This window comes from Aquarana catesbeiana, linkage group LG01, assembly GCF_042186555.1.
Source record: "Aquarana catesbeiana isolate 2022-GZ linkage group LG01, ASM4218655v1, whole genome shotgun sequence".
Taxonomy (NCBI): Eukaryota; Metazoa; Chordata; class Amphibia; order Anura; family Ranidae; genus Aquarana; species Aquarana catesbeiana.
This window is the reverse complement of record NC_133324.1, coordinates 852,778,485-852,802,765: the sequence shown is the minus strand read 5'-3', so window position 1 is coordinate 852,802,765 and position 24,281 is coordinate 852,778,485.

Sequence of the window (24,281 nt, the reverse complement as noted above, 5' to 3'; positions counted from 1 at the left end):
CCTGGGAGCACCCCACACTGTGGAGGAGGACTTTGCTGGCATAATTGCCTGTAAAATGCAGCAGATGGAGGAGGGCCAACAACTCATATGTGAGTCCTTAATGTTGGAAGCTCTCAATAAGGGGTTGAGGGGCCAAATAACATCTGCTACCCACATTTGTGACCTCACACATGGTCCTTCTCCTCCTCCTCCAGGTCCTACTAGTCCTCCTCCTCCTCCATGTCCTACTCCTCCTCCTGCCACATCTCCAACATCAGAGCCACAGCCGGGAAGGAAGCATGGAAAGAAGACCAGAAAGTGATGACCCTGGGTCCAGTCTGGTCTGGCAAAAGATGCAGCCTCTTGTGGTACCACAGCCTGGGGACACAGATGTCATCTGCTGCTTTCCAGATCTCTGGGACTTCTGGACCAGACTCCACTCCCTTACATATGGACTCCTCAGGCCACCAATTTTGATGTTAAAGAATTGATGTCTGCCCTGGGGGTCCAAGGCTTCGTTAATTTCTGCTGTTTCTCCAGTGTTGCCTCCCTCTTTGTTTGGTTCTGAGCCCCTAATAAAGAATTTTTGGTTTCAATTATTCTCTCCTATGTGTGTTTTACTTCAAAAAGGACAGTTTGTTTGTGAGGAGGCAGGTACATTTCTAAAGTACAATGTGAAATTAACAAGGGACACCAACACCAAACAATCTCCTTAAGATTAAATAATATAAGATATCAATGGTGTTGTGGTAACTTGACACATAAAACACACACAAAAATATTCTGGAGTAAAACTAAAAATAAAATAAAACAAAGATCAGCCTTGGAAAGAATACAAACCTAAAAAAAAAAAAAAAAATGCCTTTAAAAAAAAAAAAAAATATATTTTTGTCAGATGTGACAAATCAAAATATATTGAGGGAATCCCGATAAATAATAAAGAAAGAAGTTTGTGAGAAGTCTGTGTGAATATGAGCAGCAAAACTACTTCATTCTTCTCACATTATAAAGAAGTAGAGAGTGCGCTGTATTAAACCATTTTTAACATTGCACCGTGACGAAAGTGTTGTATCCATTGCGAACGCTAAGTTTACAAGACCGAGCTGTTCCCTCTCGGAATTTCTTCTGAGCATGCGTGGCACTTTGTGCGTCGGAACAGGCCACACATGGTCAGAATTGACGCGATCGGATTTTGTTGTCGGAAAATTTTATAGCCTGCTCTCAAACTTTGTGTGTCAGAAAATCCGATGGAAAATGTCCGATGGAGCCCACACACGGTCGGAATTTCCGACAACACACTCCGATCGGACATTTTCCATCGGAAAATCGGACCGCGTGTATAGGGCATAACAGAAAAGACATGTATCTGGAGATCTACAGGAATGGACAACTTTATTATTTATTCAAAGTAAAATATTGGTTACACAGTACCTAGTGATCCATACACATTTTAAAGGGTCACATAATCTGTCATGTCCTGACGATTCAGGATAAAGGGTTTTCTTTAGTACACATTCTTTCTGTAAGAGCCAGGAGACACACTTTACAAATATTTAAAGTATACTCCCAATGGGATCTGATTTAGGTCTTAAACTTGAGAATGCAGCCATTCGAGGTACTACAAAATCATCATCCTACCCGTATATACTGTATGCTTCTTCCAATTCACATAAAGCATTTCTGTAGAGCAAAGCTAATATAGCAAGCCACTGCAGGTGTAGACACTAGTGTTATATAATGCATTTTAGTAAACTTTCTTTTTTAAACCAAAGTCTACCCAGTTTGGGATAGAGTAAGTGAAGAATTATTGTCAGATTTGTATTGCTTTCCACTGAATCTCTTTTTCGTTAATGCCAAGAGACCTAGGGAAAATAAAGACAGAATGCAATAAATATCTTTTTTTGATTAGTGGGTATAGTTTAGAACCTCTGTCAGTCTGAGAGAAAATCTCTGTTCACTTACTGTCCTGGTTATTGATATTATCTAGGACAGCAAGTAAAAATACATTTCAGCGAAAAAAAAAACAAAAAGGGGCTCTAACTCTGCACACACATCCACATTTCCAAATATACACAAATACAAAAAATAAATAAACATGAAATAGCAAGCAAATGGCGATCTGTCCATCCACTGAATATGTGTCCTGATGACTGCAATAAGTGGAGAGGCACACACTTGCCACCTGTCAGAGCTTCTACAGAGCCAAGGGGAGTGTTCTGTATCTGGTAGCTGAGTATATCTGCTTACACTCTAATGCCCTGTACACATGGTCGGACATTGATCGGACATTCTGACAACAAAATCCATGGATTTTTTCCGACGGATGTTGACTCAAACTTGTCTTGCATACACACGGTCGCACAAAGTTGTCAGAAAATCCGATTGTTCTGAACGCGGTGACATAAAACACGTACGTTGGGACTATAAATGGGGAAGTAGCCAATAGCTTTCATCTCTTAATTTATTCTGAGCATGCGTGGCACTTTGTGAGTTGGATTTGTGTACACACGATCGGAATTTAACTGATCGGATTTTGTTGTTGGAAAATTTTATATCCTGCTCTCAAACTTTGTGTGTCAGAAATTCCGACAGAAAAATTCCAATGGAGCCCACACACGATCGGAATTTCCGACAATCTGATCGCACTTTTTCCGTTGGAAAATCCGACCGTGTGTACAGGGCATTAGATATTTTGTTGGTTTGTTTCAAGTGACCTCTTAGTTCCCCACAGTGCTTACTAGTCCTGCTGACCTCCACATCATTACAGGACACAATAGTGTTATAGAGGTAAATTTACAGGGGGCCACGAAAATCCATGGTCCTTAACATGGTCCCCTGTGGACTTCACCAGATGATTTCTAAAGATGGAGTTGCATGGGTAGCAGAAAGGTAAATATTCCCTCTTTTATTTTGTTTGGATTTTTTTTTTATGGCTGCTTCACCTTAAAGAGTTCAAAAAACAGTGTTTACCAGTATGTTTAGGGGATGCCAAAGGAGTGTAGCATCATGAGAATGCTTGTTTTTAGGGATGAGCCATACAACCCCCCCCCCGGTTCAGTTAACAGCAGAACGTGCAAACAGGCAAAAAATTTGTGCCAACACCGTTAAAGTCTATGGGACATGAACATGAAACATCAAAAGTGCTCATTTAAGTGCTTATATGCAAGTTATTGCCATAAAAAGTGTTTGGGGACCCAGGTCCTGCCCCAGGGGACATGTATCAATGCAAAAAAAGTTTTAAAAACTGGAGTTTTTTCAGGAGCAGTGATTTTATTAAAGCTTAAAGTGAAACAATAAGAATGAAATATTCCTTTAAATATCGTGCTGGGGGGTCTCCTTAGTTTGCCTGTAAAGTAGCACATCTTTCCCATGTTTATAACAGTACCACAGCAAAATTACATTTCTAAAGGCAAAAAATGTCATTTAAAACTGCTCGAGGCTGTAATGTATCGTCGGACCCCGGCAATATAGATAAAAATCATCGAAAAAATGCCAAAAATCCCCCCCAAAACAGCGTGGATGTCCCCCCGAAAATCCATACCAGGCACCAAATTTTTTTTTAAAATGGCGTGGGGGTCCCCCAGGCCCCCAGGCACTATATACTCTGAACAGCAGTATATATACTATACGTCCTGCCCTATGTACTCTGCAGAAAAATTGGGCCTTAGGTGTTGGTGGTGCCAGAACACTGTAACCCCTCACAGTTACTCTTGTTGGGTGCAGGAACGAGCCCTGCTGTGAAATATTATATCAAAAATCGTAATTACATGGCCCTGTTAAACAGGGGCAGAAAAATTGGGCCTTTGGTTTTGGTGGCACCAGAACATTGTAACCCTCCGTAGTTACTCTTGTTGGGCGCAGTAACGGGCCCTGCTGTGAAATATTATATAAAAAATTGTAATTACATGGCCCTGTTAAACAGGGGCAGAAAAATTGGGCCTTTGGTTTTGGTGGCGCCAGAACACTGTAACCGCTCACAGTTACATTTGTTGGGCACAGGAACGGGTCCTGCTGTGAAGTATTATATCAAAAATTGTAATTACATGCCCCTTTTTAACAGGGGAAGAAAAATTGGGCCTTTGGTTTTGGTGGTGACAGAACACTGTAACCCATCACAGTTACTCTTGTTGGGCGCAGGAACAGGCTCTGCTGTGAAATATTGTATCAAAATTATTATATCAAAAATATAGCAATTTGGCCAAGCTAGCATTTAGACGCTGAGCATGTAGATGGCTGGTAGGGATGGGTGAACGGTTCAGCCCGTGCATAAGTTTGAGCCGAACTTTCGTTGTTCAGACGTTCGGCGAATAGCTGAACAAACGGGCCGTTCGTCCATTTGTTCGGCCCCCGAACCGACTATAATGCATTGTGGCGCTGAACAGTGCATTGCAAGCCCTGATTGACTGAAGCAGTGAAAGCTTCAGCCAATCAGGGCACAGAGTACTGTCAGAGTCATGATTGGACACTGTCATCATGACCTTATCCAATTATGGCTCATTCCTGCCCCACAGTATAAAAGTATTCTTTCAATGGCAGCCTATTTCAGTGTGATTTAGGCATGGAGGGAGATAGAACAGGGCTCTGATTAGTTAGTTAGTGTGCTTTTTTGCTTCACTTGTCAGTGTAGAATATTAGTTTAGTGTCAGTCTAGGGATAGTGTGAGTGTTCGAGGAGGACCATAATTCAGCTTTGGATAATGTGCAGCTAGAGTAGTAGTCAGATAGTTTCACTGTAGTGTAGTAATGTATACATTCATACATACATTAGTGTAGAGTAGGGACAGCTCAGATAGTGTCAGTGTAGTATAGTGAGACCGTGTCAGTAATCTTGACATTAGTGTATAGCTAGAGTAGGGACAGTTCAGAAAGCATCAGTGTAGTGAATACACCGTCTATTTAAATCTGTTACTGGCAATTTAACGCTATTTACTTCTGTGTGCGTTACTGTCAGTTTAACTACATATAGTTCTGTGTGCGTTACTGCAAGTTTATGTGCGTCACTGTACATTTGGCGCATTATATTGCAGTATTGTATCTGTGGAGTGTGTCTGTGTAGCATGAGTACTCAAATGAAAGTGGACCAAACACCACTTTACATTGATTAAAGTGCATCTACGAGACTGAGTATTTAATATAAGCTTGTGGCTGATTGTACAAGGAGCTAATCCATTGTAGAAAATGTGGGCCAAAGCCCCAACGACGTAAAATAAAGTGAAGATAGGGCCAGGAGACCGTATCAAATGCTTTCCTTATATCTAAGGATAAAAGGTGCATTGGTATTTTACGGGAACGGGCTAAATGTTGAAGTAGGATAACCCAACGGATGTTGTTGCTAGCTTGTCGTTGTGGTATGAAACCCACTTGGTCTTTATGGACCAGCCCCCCAATGATTGTGTTAAGATGTAATGCCATAATTTTAGCTATAAGCTTAACGTCCAGGTTAAGTAGGGAGATGGGCCTGAAATCGGACCAAAGGGAATTATCTGCGTTGGGTTTAGGTATCATGGCTATAATAGCTGTCAACGTGTCTCGGCCAAATGAATGTTGATGTAATAAGGCATTAAAGGAATTAGAGAGAAGTGGGGCTAAAATCGTAGCTAATTTTTTAAAGTAGGTGCTGGAGAGGCCATCAAGGCCAGGTCGCTTATGAGGCTTAAGTGCTTTGATAGCTAGGAGGACCTCTTCGGTCGTGACGGCACCCTCCAGGGGCTCATGGTCGGCCTCTGACAATGAAGGTATAGGAACATCTCGGAATAGTTCCTCGGCTTGGTTATGAGGGAAGGAGGGTTTTGCTTTATACAGTTCCTCTAGTCTTTTGCGGAATTCGGAAAGTACCTTAACCGGGTTACGAGTGTGGGTATTTTTACCAAGATGTAGCCTAATGGGAGCGTGAAGTCGTTCCGGACGACAAAGGCGTAGTGCCAGAAAGGTATCCGGTTTGTTAGCCTTAGTATAAATGGTATGACTGATGATGATACACGTGCCCCGGACAACCGGTTTGTGTGCCTCCCATAATAGGACAGGAGAGATGCCAGGGGTGGAGTTATGTAATAAGTAATCTTTGAGGGCAATTTTAATGTCTAGACAGTACAACTGATTGGTAAGGTGAGGCTCAATGATGCACCAAGTGCGATCTCTAGATTGTTGGATCAGGGAGGAAATCATAGTAATTACTGCACACTGGTCTGACCAGGTGATAGGCTGTATGAATGAGTCAAGTAGGATCGGAGAGGATGCAATTGGGACAAAAATATGGTCAATCCTGGAAAAGGACTTGTGAGGATAAGAATAAAATGCGTAGTTTTTCTTTAAAGGGTTGCATTCACGCCAAGTGTGGAGCAAAGAGGCTTGTTGTAGTAGTTTCCGAAAGCAAATGGAGGAGTATGGCTCAGGGGCGTTAGGAGATTTGTCTAAGTGTGGGTGGAGCACTAAATTAGAATTGCCACACAAAAGTAACGTACCTTTACAATGCGTACGAATCACCTGGAATAAATGTGAAAAAAAAAGGATTTGGATTACTATTTGGGGCATAATAAGAAACAATAGTAGTTTCTACATCTTGTAATAAACCTACCAATATAATATACCGGCCTTCAGAATCATTAATCTCTGTTGTTAAAGTAAAGGGAAGAATATGATGGAGGGCAATGAGAACACCTCTTTGTTTCGTAGTAGCAGAGGCAGTGAATACCTGGGGATAACGAGGGCTGAAATACTTTGGAGTTGCTCGGGGCGAAAAATTAGTTTCTTGTAGTGCCACTATGCTAGCTTTCAGGGATGCAAATGACTGGAAGGCCTTAACCCTTTTGTTGGGGGAGTTAAGACCCTTCACATTTAGAGAGAGTATGTTCAAAGGGGCCATCTGGGGGTGTGTAGAGAGTTATAGAATGTTACCCTGAGGTCCCTGTGATCCGACCGACCATAGAAGAAAAGAAAGGAGCAGAAGTGAGAGCAAGATGAAAAGAGGAAATAAGAGAAATAGAAAAATAAGGAAGAAGTAGCATAGGGCAAACAAATGGACATGTAAAAACATGAAGGTTGAACGTAGTGCACCGACTCACTAGCACGCCAGCCAGCTGGAGGGTGGGTGCACCTTAAGAGGGGGAGCAGTGACAGCTCCTTGTCGCAAACGAGAAATAACAAACTTTAACATGAATACATGTTCTTAAAGAGTTAACAGCTTACCAAAAACGTACTACGGCAGCAGTATTATAGCCCATTATGAACAAGGCAGCAACCGTGTGGATATAACACCCCAGAACAAGGAGGGTGCCGGTAAAAGGGGAAGAAGGATAGAGAAGACATCTAGGAAGGCAACCAAGCAGGACATGAAGGAAGGGAAGATGAGCGGGAAAGAATGGAAAGAATGGAGGAAAGGGGGAGTAAAGTGGAAAGGAAGGGGGGGGAGAAAGGTTAGGGGAGAAGGGAAAATGAGAGGAGATGGGGGGAAGAGGGGAAAGAGGGGGAGGAGGGGGAAAAGGGGGGAAAGATGGGAGGGGAGAGGGAGAGAGGACGGGGGTGAGAAAGAGAAAGATGAGGGAAGTGGGAGAGGGGAGGGGAAGAGGGAAAAGGTAAAAAGGAGGTGGGGGAAGATAGAGAGGGTAGAGATGAAAGATTATATGTAAAACATCTTGGGCTACATTATATGAGTGCTTACACGGAATATAATAACACATTCCCAAAACTGTTGCTTGAAGATAAGCTTAGCAGAGGTATATAACACTTTAACTATATAAACTCAAAAAGAAAAATATCTAAAAAAGAAAGATCCGAACTGGACCTCTGTAACCCCCTAAATGTGGATGGGAACTGAGTAGGTAATCCCCTTTAGCCATAAGGGGGTATCCACTACTGAGCAGTCCTCCCGTGTCTTGATTGAGGAAGAACTGTCAGATGGCATGTGACATCCCTAGAACTTCAAGCAAGAGTCCGCAATCGGTATCGAGGAAAAAAAAGCACAAAAGCTTGCCATTAGAGCATACTCAGCGGGTATATACAGTTGCTGGTCCCGGGTGTCATATGAGGTGAATGAGAGGGGGTACCCTTACGGATCGCAGATGGGCCCGGTGGAGGCCGCATTGGGGTGGCAACATATGGGTGAGCAGAGGATCGAGCTGGTGTGCGAGGTAATATTGTCTCTGATTGCTGGGCTGGGGTGGTCAGATGGAGGGATTCAAGAAGACGTTGAAGGGCTTCAGGGGATGTGCAAGAGTGTTGTTGTCCTTGATAGGAAAACGGCAGGGCGAAAGGAAAACGCTAGGTGTATTTTAGCTGGTGTTGTACTAGGATTTGAAGCTGAGGCTTCATCGCACGTCGCTTGGCAATCATTAGGGGGGCCAGGTCAGAGAATAATTGGTAAGTATGACCCCAGAACAGGAGGACTTCTTTGTTGCGAGCGACAGCCAGTAATTGCTCCTTTGTGCATAAGAAGTGCAGTTTAATAATAATATCTCGCAGTGGGCCGTTATCTTGGTGGCAAGTGAGAGCCCTGTGTTTCCGGTCGAATTCCAGTCGTTCTATTGGTATAGAGGGTGAAAGTTCTTGGAACAGGGCCGTAGAAAAAGATTGCAGGTCATCTAATATTTCAGGTATGCGGCGTAGGCGCAGATTTGATCTACGAGAGCGGTTCTCAGCATCCTCTAATCGTGAGAGAAGTGTAGCGTTCTCATCACGGAGCGCTGCCTGCTCTTGGGCCTGCTCCTGGAGAGTGAGCTCCATATCGTCAACCCTGGTCTCTAGGTCCACCGTGTGTTGGCCTAGCTCCCTCATCTCACGGGATAGTCTATTGGTAATTTGGTCTGAAGTAGCTTTGAGTGCCCTCTGCAGCATGGATTCCATATGTTTGAGGAAGTCAGATTGAGACATACCTGAGGGCGGCAGGGTAGGAGAGCCGTCGATGTGGAAATCAGCTCCATCCTCCTCCTCACTATCAGCGTGTCCTGATCTGGATGTGGAAGCAGCGTGCTGCTTCGCTAAGGCCTTTGCTGCCATTTTGGAGGAGGCATGGGCCAGAGCTTCCTTGATGGGTTTTGGCTTGTTCTTGCCGTGATGACCCATCAAAACCATCCCGGGATCAGCTATGATGTACCGTGCTGTGATAGCTATAGCAGTGGGGTTGCAGGGCGGTTCAGGTGTGCTTCGGAATCCCGGTAATGCAGCTGGGAGTATGGAGCTCGAGTGGCACACGTCTACCATGTCGAGCTTCGCGCATGCTCCCCCACAAACTTTTTTTGTTATTGATACATGTCCCCCAGGGCATGAACTGGATCCCTATAACCATTGTATGCCCAATTACTTACATATAAGCCTTCAAAATGGGAACTTTTGATTTTCGACATTCGGGTCCCATTGATTTTAATGGGGTTCTTTATTCGGGTCCGAACTTTTGCGGTGTTCAAAAGTTCTGGTGCGAACCGAACAGGGGTCCATTTGGCCTATCCCTAATGGCTGAGACTGAATTTATTTTTACAGTTCAGCAACTGGGGTAGGGAAATTTGCCTGCTAAAATCAATTGGTGGTGTACTGCTAGCAGATTGGCTGCAAGTACTTGGGGCACCTATTGCTATACCTTCAGTCCTCTAAGTGCAGGTTTTTGAGAGGACTGGAGCTATAGAACGGTTGGAGATACCAGATGAGGAACAAGGAGAAGTCTGCCTTTTTCTATGACGTGAGTCTTTCAAGTGCTGTTGCCAAGAACTGCATGGCAGGTCGTCATATGACTGGTCAAGCATGTGGTGCCCAAGCGGCTGCTATTCTGGCCACGCTTGATCCGCTTCAGACATAGGTTGCAAACAGAAACAGTGCAATCTGATGCACACATGTTGAAAAAAGCCCACACCAAGGAACTTTTAAAAGTCAGTATGGAGTCAGCAGCGCCCTGCACATGTGGAGCTCTGCAGTAAGATGCAGTAGGGTGGCTGCCCTTAAGCTGCCCCCTAGAGGACATCCTGCCTCATTGGAATTGTGCCTCCTCCTCTTTTCTCTCAGGCACCCAAGTACAGTCAGTGACCTCATCATCCCTCCCCATCCTTGTCACTGGAGCAAACTTGGCAGCTGGGGGAACATGACTGCCAGTTTCTTGTCCTTCTGTGACACTCAATCTCTCTGGGCTCATGTTACTCCCTTCCTCAACATGTGAACCAGCATCGGAGCCTTCAAATCGCTGCGCATCCTCCAGCAGCATATAACCAGCACTGTGGTTGAATAATTCTGGGGACTCCTCCATGCATGATGGTGGGGCTACGGAAGGAGTGATGATGGACAAGGACCCGGTGGAACAGGCTGCTTTGGCAGCTGTGTTGGAAGGCAAACTACTCTGAGCCTGGGCAAGTTTGCCCCACGGCCACCTGCAGAGGATGCACCATATCCACGACCACCACTGTTGACTGTAGACACAGAGGCTGCCTGTGAGCGTCTGCCTCTCCTTGGTGGCCTTCTATATATACTAGACTGTATATATATATATATATATATATATATATATAAATATATATATTAATACACCGCCTGAAGTGTATTTGAAACAGTACACCACCGAATGCACTATAGGCTACTGAAAATTGTACAATGCACTATCAATCACAGCACCCAATAAATAAAGAAAATAAAATCACTTTTTAGTGGAGTAGAGGAATGCTAGAACCACTTTCAGCTTTTTATTTCTTTCCTGGTTGCAAATTTTTTCTTTACTTCCTGCCTGATGAAACTATTGTTGGCAGGACACGTAGTGAGGGTAAACCTCTTCAAAGGTGAAGGTGATGCAGGCAACAGTGAAAAACGAACAGGAAATTTACCCTTCCTGATTCTATCCAAAACTAGAAGAAATGTTTTTGGACTGGCTAACACTTCAATTTTTTTCCTTAGCACCTGTTTTACTCACTGAACATACTGATACTGCCCGATGCAGAAATAAAAATAAAATATTTAGTAACCTATTATCCTTTCTGATTAGGTGATTTACAAAGTCAGTGCCATTAGACTGAGTAGTTAGAATTGTTGCATGGGGCTTTCACATTCAATGCTGCGCCTGTGGTTCTTTGAATTTCATCTTACATCCTTCATACCTTTGCTAATTATTTGTGTGCCCACAAACTATATCTGGTAATATATCTGTAATTCAGTCTCAAGGAAAAAAAAAGAAGCTATATTCCACTTTCTTTGCAGCCTCCTCACTGGTGATACATTCATGCTGTACTGTACAACACACTGCACTCAAATTAAGTTTGGTGGTATTTAATCACCATTGGGTTTTTTTTTATATTTTGCTAAATAAATGAACCCCCCCCCCAAAAAAAAAGTTTTTTGTAAGTAATTTTTCTCTTTTACTGATATGCATAAGGTCCGTTGGCATGGACCATAGGGTGAGTACATGAATTGAAAACTGGCTACAAGGGCGAGTTCAGAGGGTGGTGATAAATGGGGAGTACTCGGAATGGTTAGGGGTGGGTAGTGGGGTTCCCCAGGGTTCTGTGCTGGGACCAATCCTATTTAATTTGTTCATAAACGACCTGGAGGATGGGGTAAACAGTTGAATCTCTGTATTTGCAGACGATACTAAGCTAAGTAGGGTAATAACTTCTCCGCAGGATGTGGAAACCTTGCAAAAAGATCTGAACAAATTAATGGGGTGGGCAACTACATGGCAAATGAGGTTCAATGTAGAAAAATGTAAAATAATGCATTTGGGTGGCAAAGATATGAATGCAATCTATACAATGGGGGGAGAACCTCTTGGGGAATCTAGGATGGAAAAAGACCTGGGGGTCCTAGTAGATAATAGGCTCAGCAATGGCATGCAATGCCAAGCTGCTGCTAACAAAGCAAACGGAATATTGGCATGCATTAAAAAGGGATCAACTCCAGAGATAAAACGATAATTCTCCCGCTTTACAAGACTCTGATCCGACCGCACCTAGAATATGCTGTCCAGTTCTGGGCACCAGTCCTCAAGAAGGATGTACTGGAAATGGAGCAAGTACAAAGAAGGGCAACAAAGCTAATAAAGGGCCTGGATCTTAGTTATGAGGAAAGGTTGCGAGCACTGAACTTATTCTCTCTGGAGAAAAGACGCTTGAGAGGGGATATGATTTCAATATACAAATACCGTACTGGTGACCCCACAATAGAAATAAAACTTTTTCGCAGAAGAGAGTTTAACAAGACTCGTTAAAATTAGAAGAAAAGAGGTTTAACCTTAAACTACATAGAGGGTTCTTTACTGTAAGAGTGGCAGGGATGTGGAATTCCCTTCCACAGGCAGTGGTCTCAGCGAGGAGCATCGATAGCTTCAAGAAACTATTAGATAAGCACCTGAATGACCGCAACATACAGCGATATACAATGTAATACTGACACATAATCACACATAAGTTGGACTTGATGGACTTGTGTCTTTTTTTCAACCTCACCTATAGGGATGAGCTTCGAGTTCAAGTCAAACTTATGTTCGACTCGAACATCCGCTGTTCGCCAGTTCGCCGAACAGCGAACAATTTGGGGTGTTTGCGGTAAATTCGAAAACCGCGGAACACCCTTTGAAAGTCTATGGGAGAAATCAAAAGTGCTAATTTTAAAGGCTTATATGCATGGTATTGTCATAAAAAGTGTTTGGGGACCTGGGTCCTGCCCAAGGGGACATGGATCAATGCAAAAAAAAGTTTTAAAAACGGCCATTTTTTTCAGGAGCAGTGATTTTAATAATGCTTAGAGTGAAACAATAAAAGTGTAATATTCCTTTAAATTCCATACCTGGGGGGTGTTTACAGTATGCATGTTTCCCGTGTTTAGAACAGTCTGACAGCAAAATGACATTTCAAAGGAAAAAAGTCATTTAAAACTACTTGCGGCTATTAATGAATTGCCGGTCCGACAATACACATAAAAGTTCATTGATAAAAACGGCATGGGAATTCCCCACAGGGGAAACCCCGAACCAAAATTATTTTAAAAAATGACGTGGGGGGTCCCCCTAAATTCCATACCAGGCCCTTCAGGTCTGGTATGGATATTAAGGGGAACCCTGGCCATAATTTAAACCCGCTACGTAACCCCACCCCCTTCTGACGTCACGGGGAATGCCACAGGGAAGTCCCCATCAAGTCCCCGTGTGTCAGAGGGAGGCGGGGTCACCGGGTGGCCCCACTCCCCCATTATTTAAGAACCGTCAGAAGAAGAGAAGCATCACACAGCGGGAGGCTCCCTCCATGCCATCATGGATGCAGAGCAGCACGAGGAGAAGAAGGGAAGAAGACGCCATGGAGGAAGATGCTGGACGAGAACACCGGAGGAAGAACCAGAAGAACCAGAAGAAGAAGATGGAGTAAGAAACCGAAGGAAGATAGAAGATAGAAGAAAGAAGATAGAAGAAAGAAGAAGCATTTAAATAAAGGAATTGTCAAAAACTGTCTCTTGTCATTTTTAACATTTTTGACAGTTTTTTTGTGAAATGGTAGGGGTACTTTTGTACCCCCTTACCATTTCACACAGGGGGGAGGGCCGGGATCTGGGGGTCCCCTTGTTAAAGGGGGCTTCCAGATTCCAATAAGTGCCCTGCCCGCAGACCCCCACAACCACCGGGCAAGGGTTGTGGGGATGAGGCCCTTGTCCCCATCAACATGGGGACAAGGTGTTTTGGGGGGCTACCCCAAAGTACCCTCCCAATGTTGAGGGCATGTGGCCTGGTATAGTTCAGGAGGGGGGGCGCTCTCTCGTCCCAGCCTCTTTTCCTGCAGCCTGCCAGATTGCGTGCTCAGATAAGGGTCTGGTATGGATTTTTGGGGGGACCCCATGCCATTTCTTTTTTTAATTTTGGTGTGGGGTTCCCCTCAAAATCCATACCAGATCTGAAGGGTCTGGTATAGATTTTGACGGGACCCTACGCCATTTTTTTTTAAATTTTGGTTTGGGGTTCCCCTGTGGGGAATTCCCATGCCGTTTTTATCAATTAACTTTTATGTGTATTGTCGGACCGGCAATTCATTAATAGCCGCGAGTAGTTTTAAATGACTTTTTTCCTTTGAAATGTCATTTTGCTGTCATACTGTTCTAAACATGGGAAACATGCGCCCCTTTACAGGCATACTGTAGACACCCCCCAGGTACGAAATTTAAAGGAATATTACACTTTTATTGTTTCACTTTAAGCGTTATTAAAATCACTGCTCCAAAAAAAACAGCCATTTTTAAAACTTTTTTGCATTGATTTATGTCCCCTGGGGCAGGACCCTGGTCCCCAAACACTTTTTATGACAATAACTTGCATATAAGCCTTTAAAATTAGCACTTTTGATTATTCATGTTCGTGTCCCATAGACTTTAACGGTGTTCGAACAAATGTTTTGCCTGTTCGCAAGTTCTGGTGCGAACCGAACAGGGGGGGTGTTCGGGTCATCCCTACTCACCTACTATGTAACTATGTAATTATGCATGCATGAGGCTGCCTTGATAGTCACTGATAAGCTGTACTAATGAGGCAGCACTGATGGGCATTGATGAGGCTGCACTGATGAGGCTGCTTTGATGAGGCAGCACTGATGTTCACTGATGGGCACTGACAAGTGCCACTGATAGGGCTGCACTGATTGACACTAATATGCTGCACTGATAGGGCTGCACTGATGGACACTGATACGCTGCACTGATGGGGCTGCACTGATAATCAGGGTACTGGGGAGGCTGCACTGATGATCAGGGCACTGTGTAGCACTGTAAAAAATATTACTCACTGCTCCCCTCAGAGATCCGGCTCTCCTTCCCTCACACAAGGTCTCTGTGTGATGGAAGGAGCTCTGTTAAAGACCTGTTGTGTTTACATCTGTGATCACTTGTGATTGGACACAGCGATCATATGGGAAATGGACATTGTAATTGGTCCTTTACCCCGATCTGTGATGCGCTGTGTCACAGAGAGTTCCTGATGCGTGTCCCATGAATTAGAATGTTAGAATAACATTTTATATTTTACATTTGATATACTGTATATTATATAAGATTAATAAATGACAAGGGTACCAAAAGCACTCTGTATTATTCAAAAGGACAGCAAAGCAAAAATTGCTTGCCTTCAGTTTATCTTTGTCTGACTGAGTCCTTGGGTAAGTCACTATCTAACACACCCACTAAATTTCAGTCAAAGCTGCTAACCATTGTAAATAACAGGCTTTTTTGACAGCAAAAGAGCAAAGGAATCAGGAGAAAATACATGAAAAGAACCTTATAGCCTTTATATTCACCTGCTTTTTTCTATACCTGACCATAGTACATAAAACAATATTAGTACAAAATCACATTAGGCATATTACATTACTTACAGTACATTAGTATTATGCCAAGAACATTTATTAGCAAGAAACAATTATAATATTTAATTAATAGTTAAATATTAGATTACACACTTTTATTATTATTATACAGTATTTATATAGCGCCAACAGTTTACGTAGCGCTTTACAACTTGTGGGTAGACAGTACAAATACAATACACTTTGATACAGTAGGAATCAGAGGGCCCTGCTCCTTAGAGCTTACAATCTAAGAGGGAAGGTCAAGAGATACAAGAGGTAATAACTGTGGTTGATGTGCTGATTGAGAAGATAAATGTACAGTTGTTAGGTGGGGGCCAGATAGGCTTCTCTGAAGAGATGAGTTTTCAGGGATCGTCTGAAAGTGGATAAAGTAGGAGAAAATCGGACAGATTGGGGTAGAGCATTCCAGAGGATGGGGGAGGCTCTGGAGAAGTCCTGAAGGTGAGCATGGGATGAGGTGACAAGGGAGTTTGAGAGCAGGAGGTCTTGGGAGGAGCGAAGAGAACGATAAGGTTGGTATTTTGTGACTAGGTTAGAGATGTAGCTGGGGGCCAGGTTGTGGATGGCTTTGTAAGTTATAGTTAGTATCTTGAATTTAATTCGGTGACTGAGTGGCAGCCAATGGAGGGATTGGCAGAGGGGTGTAGCAGATGCTGAGCGTGGCAGCAGCGTTCATGATGGACTGAAGTGGGGATAGCCTATTTAGAGGTAAACCAATGAGGAGGGAGTTGCAGTAGTCGAGGCAGGAGATGACCAGGGAGTGGATTAGAAGCTTTGTGGTGACATTGGTTAGGAAGGGGCGTATCTTGGAGATGTTGCGGAGATTGAGGCAGCAAGCTTTGGATAGTTATAGAATGTGAGGTCAAAAGGTTAGTTCAGAGTCCAGGATTACACCTAGGACCTTGGCGTGGGGAGATGGGTTGATAGTTGAGCCGTTGATATTGACAGGGAAATCAGGGGAAGTTGCACCTGAGGGCTGGGGGGTGGATAGATAGATTTGGGTGTCATCAGCGTAGAGATGATATTTAAAGCCGTGGGAGGCAATCAACTGACCCAAGGAGGTGGTGTAGATTGAGAAAAGGAGAGGTCCAAGAACAGAACCTTGGGGGACCCCAACAGAGAAAGGAAGAGGAGAGGAGGAAGTAGAGTTGTAAGTGACACTGAAGAAGCGGTGGGGTAGGTAGGATGAGAACCAGCGAAGAGTACAGTCACGGAGACCAAAGGAGTGGAGTTTTTCGAGGAGGAGGGGGTGCTGTGTCAAAGGCAGCAGAGAGATCCAGGAGAAGTAGTATAGAATAGTGTCCATTGGCTTTAGCCATTAGAAGGTCATTTGAGAGTTTAAGGAGAGTAGTTTCCGTGGAGTGTTGAGGGCGAAAACCGGACTGAAGGGGATCAAGAAGTTTATTCATGGTCAGATAGTCGCTTATTCGGTTGTAGACCAGTCTTTCAAGAAGTTTGGAGGAGAAGGAGAGTAAGGAGATGGGACGTAAGTTGTTGAGATTGGTGGGGTCCAGTGAGGGCTTTTTTAGTATGGGGGTGACTAGCGCATGTTTTAGAGAGTTTGGGAAGATGCCACAAGAGAGGGAGAGGTTGAAAATGTGATTTAGAGAGTGTAGAATCGAGTCAGAGGGTAAGCGTAGCATTTGCGAGGGAACAGGATCCAGGGGGCAGGTGGTTAGATGAGTGCTAGATAAAAGTTTAGCAACCTCAGTAATAGTAGCAGGGTTGAATGAGGGAAGTAATGATTGTGTCTGTGGATATGGGGTGTTGCATGGGGGAGGTTTTTGCGGATTGGTGATCTCCTCATGAATTTTATCAATCTTAGTTTTGAAGTGATTGGCAATCTCCTGGGCAGTGAGTGAGTTGGTGGGTGGAGGCAGTGGAGGACAGAGTAGAGTGTTGAAGGTAGAGAAGAGTTGACGTGGACTGGATGAGAAGGTGTTAATGAGTGTGATAAAGTAGGTCTGTTTGGCAGTGTGAAGGCAGGAGTAGTATTTTAGGAGGGCAGATTTATATTGTGTGAAGTCTTCCTGGGTCTTAGTCTTATGCCACAGGCGCTCAAGAGCGCGGCTACGTTTTCTGAGACTTCTGGTGTCATCTGTTTGTCAGGGTTGTAGCAGTCGGGGCCTAATTCTGCGTGTAGTGAGGGGGGCAAGCTTGTCTAGGGAGGAAGACAGTGAGCTGTTGTAGATGAAAGTAGCTAGGTTGGGGCAGGACAGAGCTGAGATTTTGTCATAGAGGTGATCAGTAGCAGAGTAGAGAAGAGAAGGATTGAGGTGGCGAAGGTTTCTATGTGTAACTGTTAGGCGGTTGGAGGGAGAAGAGGTGGAAGACAGGGAGAGAGCAAAACTAATAAGGTGGTGATCAGAGACTGGGAGTGGATTGTTGGAAAGGTTGCATGGAGTGCACAGATAGGAGAAGACAAGGTCAAAGGTGTTGCCGTTAGAGTGGGTAGGAGCCTGTATCCATTGCTTCAGGTCAAGCTATGAGGTTAGACTGAGAAGTTTAGAAGTAATAGTAGTGTTAGTGTTAACAGGGATGTTGAAGTCCCCAAGAATAATTGTGGGGATTTCAGAAGAGAGAAAGTAGGGTAGCCAGGCAGAGAAGTCATCAAGAAAGGATGATACTGGTCCAGGGGGCCGGTAGATGACAGCAATTCTTAGAGAAATGGGAGAGAATAGACAAATGCAATGTGCCTCAAAAGAGGAGAGTGTCAGAGAGGGAGGTGGGTGAAGTACCTGATAGGTGCTGCATGGGGCTAGAAGGATTCCCACTCCACCTCCCTTCCGTCCACTTGGTCTGGGGGAGTGAGTCCAGAGAAGGCCCCCATGGGAGAGGGAAGCAGGAGAAATAGTATCTGATTCATGAAGCCAGGTTTCAGTAATGGCAAGTAGGTTAAAGGAATTTGTGATAAAGAGGTCGTGAAGGGCGGTGAGTTTGTTGCAGACAGAACATGCATTCCACAGGGCACAGGAAAAGGGGGGGCTGGTTTTGGAAAGAGGAATAGAGACCAAGTTCTGTGGGTTGCGGCTCCTGCCAGAGGGTGTAGGGGGATGGGACCGTTGGGCAAAGACAGATGATGGTGGCCCAGGGTTTGGGGATATGTCACCAGAGATTAGGAGAAGCAGGAGGGTGAGGGAGGTAATGTGGGAATGTGATTTATGTGAAGGGGCATGTCTCAGAGTACTGGAGGTTTTATCAGTATATGGATGTAGAATGAGCAAGAGTTGTTAGGAGCAGTAGTAGGGAGAAGATAGAAGGCAGGGTGATATGTATAAGCAGGCGGGTGGAGAGGGGGATGAAGGTAAGAGAGTTTGAGGAGAGAGGACAGGAGTGTCAGAAGCAGGGGTAGAGAGTGCATGTTACAGAGTGGAAGGAGAGCTTATTAGAGAGACAGGGTCACCTGCAGTCTGTTAGGTGCTTTCCAGTGCAGATTGCTATATTTGTTTGCTTCGTGCAACCGCTGAAGTGCAGAGATTGAAGTGCATATCACTTGTAGAAAGAATCACTTAGAGATAGAAGCCTTAAGGATAGAAGCCATTGCAATGTGCTCCCCCAGCAATGTGCTCACCCCTTAAGGATGCTCAAATTTATACTGTTATAAGGGTGGGGTTGAAGTTCATTAATTAATCATGAGTGACTATAAGAATGCCTAACAATCAAAGTGGACTTTTTGCTTCTAAAGTCAGAATAGCAAGAGGCCAGAGGCCAAGATAAGATCAACACATAAAACTTAGGTAAGACAGTCCAGAGCAACAAATAACAATGTCATGGTTATGCACACAGGGCAACAGATAAAGAAGGCCACATACCAAAGACACACACACAGAGACAGCAAGCAAATCCCAATTTCATTTAACGGTGGAAGATGTGGTTGAGCTGACACATACCTGTAAAGAGACAGAGAAGGAATGATCAGGTGAGGCAGAACTTGAAGCAGAGATTGAAGTGCATATCACTTGTAGAAAGAATCACTTAGAGATAGAATCCTTAAGGATAGAAGCCATTGCAATGTGCTCCCCCAGCAATGTGCTCACACCTTAAGCAATGTCATTATAATTATAATACACTTATAATTTTCCCTATGCATATTAATACATTTACAGTATTTACACATCTATATAGAAGTGTTTTAAAGTAAAACAAAATGATTGTGAAAACTGCATGAGTAAATTCTTTCCTAGGCCATTCTAGGAAAGAGAAACCGTTTTAACCTTTTAAAAGACAACAGTAAGAAAACATTTCAATTTTCTTGGATATGTTTATAGGGTGGTGAGGGTGAATCAGGAAAAATCAGATGGGTAGATTTTAGGTTTGGTCATTAATAAAGTATAGGTTCTGGATCTGGTAACACTAAGAGGTGGCCCAGCATGACGGGGTGTGCAGTAGAGGTGGAGTGTTACGGGGGTTTTTTGGTGGGGTGATTTTTTGAAAGGGGTATAGTGCTTACCAGATTCTTGGGTTCGGAGCATAGGGTGTGTCCTGTTGTGAGTAATGAGGAGGGGGATCTTGTCAGAGATCAGTCAGAGAACCAGACAGGTTTCTCCCACCCTCCCTCCCTTGTTTTAGTCTGTTGGAGCTTTCTGCCCTATTTTGAGGTGCTGGACTATACTTTATGTATTTTCTGGCCTTACACGGCAGCTTGTTCTGCTTGTTTTGGTCTTTCCTTGTATCTTGTCATTGCAGCTGTCAGGGGCTCTGTTGGGTCTTTGAAGGTGGTGCTGGTTCCAAAATTGTGGAGAATTATGGGCGGGGCCCATCTTGGGTGTGTGGTGTTCAATCCTAATGATACCTTGGTAACTTTAGGGTTTATTTAGGTTGTATCTGGTTGTACATAGTAAGTAGTAAGTGGTTATTTGTCCCCAGGGTGGTGAAATAGTGGCTGGAAGCCTATTTTTTTTTTTATAAATGACAATTTTTATTAAGCTTCCAAGTATACAATACAATTGTTGAAAGTAACATTGCATGTGAAAAAGCAACAAAAAAAATCCGAGGCCAACGGGTATATGGCCTGCAGACATGATGGGGTAAGGTACCAATGAAGGAGCACTTTGTATGAGTTTTCTTTATAAAGTGTGCATATAGAACTCCTGGCTGCCCATCTCCATATAATGGCCCATTGTTCAGTTGTTAGTTCCTCCCCAAGTTGTTCCTCCCATCTACACATGTATTTATGTTTCCCCCTAATGAGCATGTCATATGAGTTTATGATTTTATATATGTCTGAAGTCAGACCTTTCTGCGTGGGGCCAGAAAGAACTAAACATTCAAATGGGGATGGCCTGGAAAATTGGAGGGTAGGGGAGATGGTGAGTGCATAATGCCGTATCTGGAGGTAGCCAAAAAAGGCACTGAGGGGGAGCTCATATTTGGCTCTGAGTTTGTCAAAGGGTAGCAAGATCCTAGACACTGGGTCCACCAAGTGTCCATAAGAAGTGTCCATGAAAGAGTTGTCTTTGCAGCCTTGGGGAGATCATATGAGAGGTTAAGCTGTCAGGTAATTTAGGGTTATAGAGGAAGGCCGTTACCAAAGAGGCCTCAGATTGTAGGGGGGTACCATGGTTTAGCTGCCTCCAGATGCGTAGAAGATGCATAGTGTGTAATAGAGCAGAGGAGGGAATATTGGCATTGCGTTCCACAATAAATTGTTCGGGTGGATGGGCACTAGCCATATTTTTTCTAACTGAGTCCAGCGATTATAGGCCGGAAGGTTAACCCAAAAAGCTATGGCTCTCAGTTGTGCAGCATAGTAATAGTGTTGAAGGTGCGGAAAGGCCAAACCCCCATCCCCTCTGGAAGCAAACATTACAGAGCGGGCTATTCGGTGTTGTTTGTAGTTCCATGTAAAATTTAAAAGGTCATGTTGGAGTTTTGTGAAATGGGCCGATGGGATAGGTACTGGGAGAGTCATAAAACAGTACAGGAGTTTAGGTAGTATGCTCATTTTGATCGAAGCGATGCGACCGAACCAAGACATTGGATAATGTCTTCATTTGGTCAGAAGGGATCGGATGGATGCGAATAGAGGTCCAAAGTTTGCGTTATATAAGGATTCATATCGAGGCGTAAGGTGTAACCCTAAGTATTTAATGGACTGTGATTTCCATGCATATGGAAAGTTTTCCAACAGGCGGTGTACTTCCGCTGAAGGTAGATTAAGCGGGAGGGCTTCCGATTTAGTTGGGTTAACCTTGTAGCCTGACAGGGATCCATAGTCCTGCAAAAGTTTATGGATGTTAGGGAGAGTAATGTGTGGCTGTGTCAGGGTCAAAAGGACATCATCCGCAAACAGTGACATTTTTAATTCTCGACCCCTAACCATTACACCCTTAATATTTGGGTCCCGCCGGATCTGGGCCACCAGGGGCTCGATGCACAGGGTGAAGAGCAGTGGGGAGAGCGGGCAACCCTGCCTAGTTCTGTTTGAAATAGGGAAAGAGGTGGTTGCAGCAAAGGGCGTTTTGATAGAGGCGTTTGGGGTTGCATATAGGTGCCTAATCGCCCTGAGGAACAGCCCCCGAAAGCCCAGATGTTCAAGGGTGGAGAACATAAAAGGCCAGCTAAGCCTATCGAAGGCTTTCTCAGCGTCTAAACTAAGCAAGAGTGCTTCGTTTATTTGTCTGTTAATGATGTCTATTAAATTGATGGCTCTTCTAGTGTTATCCCCTGCTTGGCATCCCGGGACAAAGCCAACCTGATCTTTATGGATCAGGGAGGGGAGGACCTCATTTATTCGAAGGGACAATATTTTTGTAAAAATTTTCAGGTCTGAATTTAATATGGCTATGGGCCTGTAATTCCCACACAGTGTGTGGTCTTTATCAGGTTTGGGTATAAGCGTGAGATATGATATCTGCATGTCTCTGGGGATTTCTTCCTTGCCCATAAGTCCATTAAATAAACGAACCATGTGTGGGAGTAGGGTAGGTAAGAATGACTTGTAGTATTCGTAAGGGAGGCCATCAGGACCTGGAGCCTTATTATTTGGGAGGTGTTTTAGAGTGTCGGAAATGTCCTCGTCAGTGATGGGGGAGTTAAGGGAGTGTAGGGCTTCTACTGGTAGAGTGGACACCCCGCTGGCAGCTAGGTAGGACTGGACACGGTCTTTAAAAGTTTCCTGGATAAGTAAGTGCTGTATGCAAGGGTTATTGTAAAGATCTGAGTAGTAGTCCCTAAGCAATTGAGCAATGCGGTCGGGATGGGAGTGAAGGGTACCTGTTGGGTCTCGTAGAGCTTGAGGGGCCAAAATGTGTGTATTTTCCCGGAGTTTACGTGCTAATAGGGTATGGACCTTATTGCCTTTATCATAGTATAGCTGGCGTATTCTCTGAAGGGCTTTCTCTACTCTGCCTATGTCTATAATTTTGAGTATAGCTCTAAGCAGTATAATTTCCCTTAATAGACGGATTAAGGATGAGGTTGTGAGTCTGGATTCTAGCTCCCGTAAGCGCTGTACTGTCTGTTGTCTCAGCAGCTAGGCATTTTTCTTCCAAGCTGTGGAGATTGCAATGCATTGTCCCCTTATGACCATCTTATGTGCTTCACAGGGGGTTCCCACAGAGACTTCTGGGGTACTGTTTTCTACAAAGTATAGTTTTAAAGTCTTTTCCATTTCCAGCCTATATGTGAGATCTTTTAAGAGAAAGTCGTTCAGCCACCAATGGCAGTGTTTGACTTTAGAAGGGTGCATTTTAAGTGTCAAAGAGATTGGCGCATGGTCAGACCATGACATAGGCAGGATATTCACATCAGGGAGCACACGTAAGGAGGGGCCATTAACAAAAAAGTAGTCTAGGCATGCATGTGTGCTAAATGGATGGGAATAGTGGGAATATTGACAATCTGCCAGATGTTTTAAGCGCCAGCTGGGAGCCTATTTATTGGGTGGCAGATACAACCAGGTTTTGCTGTGATTATATCGGCCTTCAAAGGCCTTAGACCTGGCAGGGTCAATTCTGATGTTTTGTTTATTTGTTATGAATTGACTATATTCTATACAACTGCTTTGGTTCTCTTGTTGTAATTAATTGCTTTTATAAAATAAATGGGCTGCTATGGACATTCAACACCAAAAAACATAAGTTTTGTCGTCTGGTCATTTTGGGTAATGGGGAGAGGTCTAGTATAATTTTTAATACATGATCAGAGCCCCGGCACTCTGCCAGTCCTTAAGTCATGATAAAAACCATTACAAGTTTTTTTTTTCTGATGCCTGGACTTATGGAGAACTATTTTTATTTAACAATGTAAAGAAAGTTAGTTAACTGAATGCATCTTTATTGCTATTGGTCAAAGATTCACTATTTTGTTTCCTATCAATTATTTTATTAAAGGCTAATTTATCATTAGAATGGCAAGGTAAAAATAGAACTAGACATTGTTTTTATCTATTTGAATTCATCCAGTAATGTTGGTAACAGGTGTGTGTGCCTAAGAGATGAGCTTGGAACATACAAATTGTGTAAGACTCAACAACTAGTTTTATTAAATCTCTCAATCACAGTCTCCTGTCGACAGGGATTTGTTTTCATCAGCAAACTATTCCTAGCTGCATATTTTATGTGTTATAGTATCCTAACCCATTCTTCTTTCTGCTGACATGTTCATTTTAAGCATTCCTAGAATGCATATCGACTGGTCTCTACAGTACTTCCTTATATTGCTGTAATATACTATATAATAAGAATTTGTGTCACATAATGGGAAGATTTTACATTAAATACACATTTTTGCTTATGGCCACTCCATGTAGTAGGTCTTGCAACCTCTAGATTTCACTGGGACCAAATCCTAAAATTGCTAATTTCATCTTCATTTTAACCTATTAAGGCTACTTCTACACTGAGGTGCTTCACCAAGCACTTTTAACCCTTTATTCGGCCGCTAGCGGGGTTAAAGGCACCCCGCTAGTGGCCAAAAAGCGCTGCTAAAAGGACAGTAAAGGGCTGCTATAAATAGCGTCACTTTACCGCCGATGCCTCCACACCTCAGTGTGAAAGTT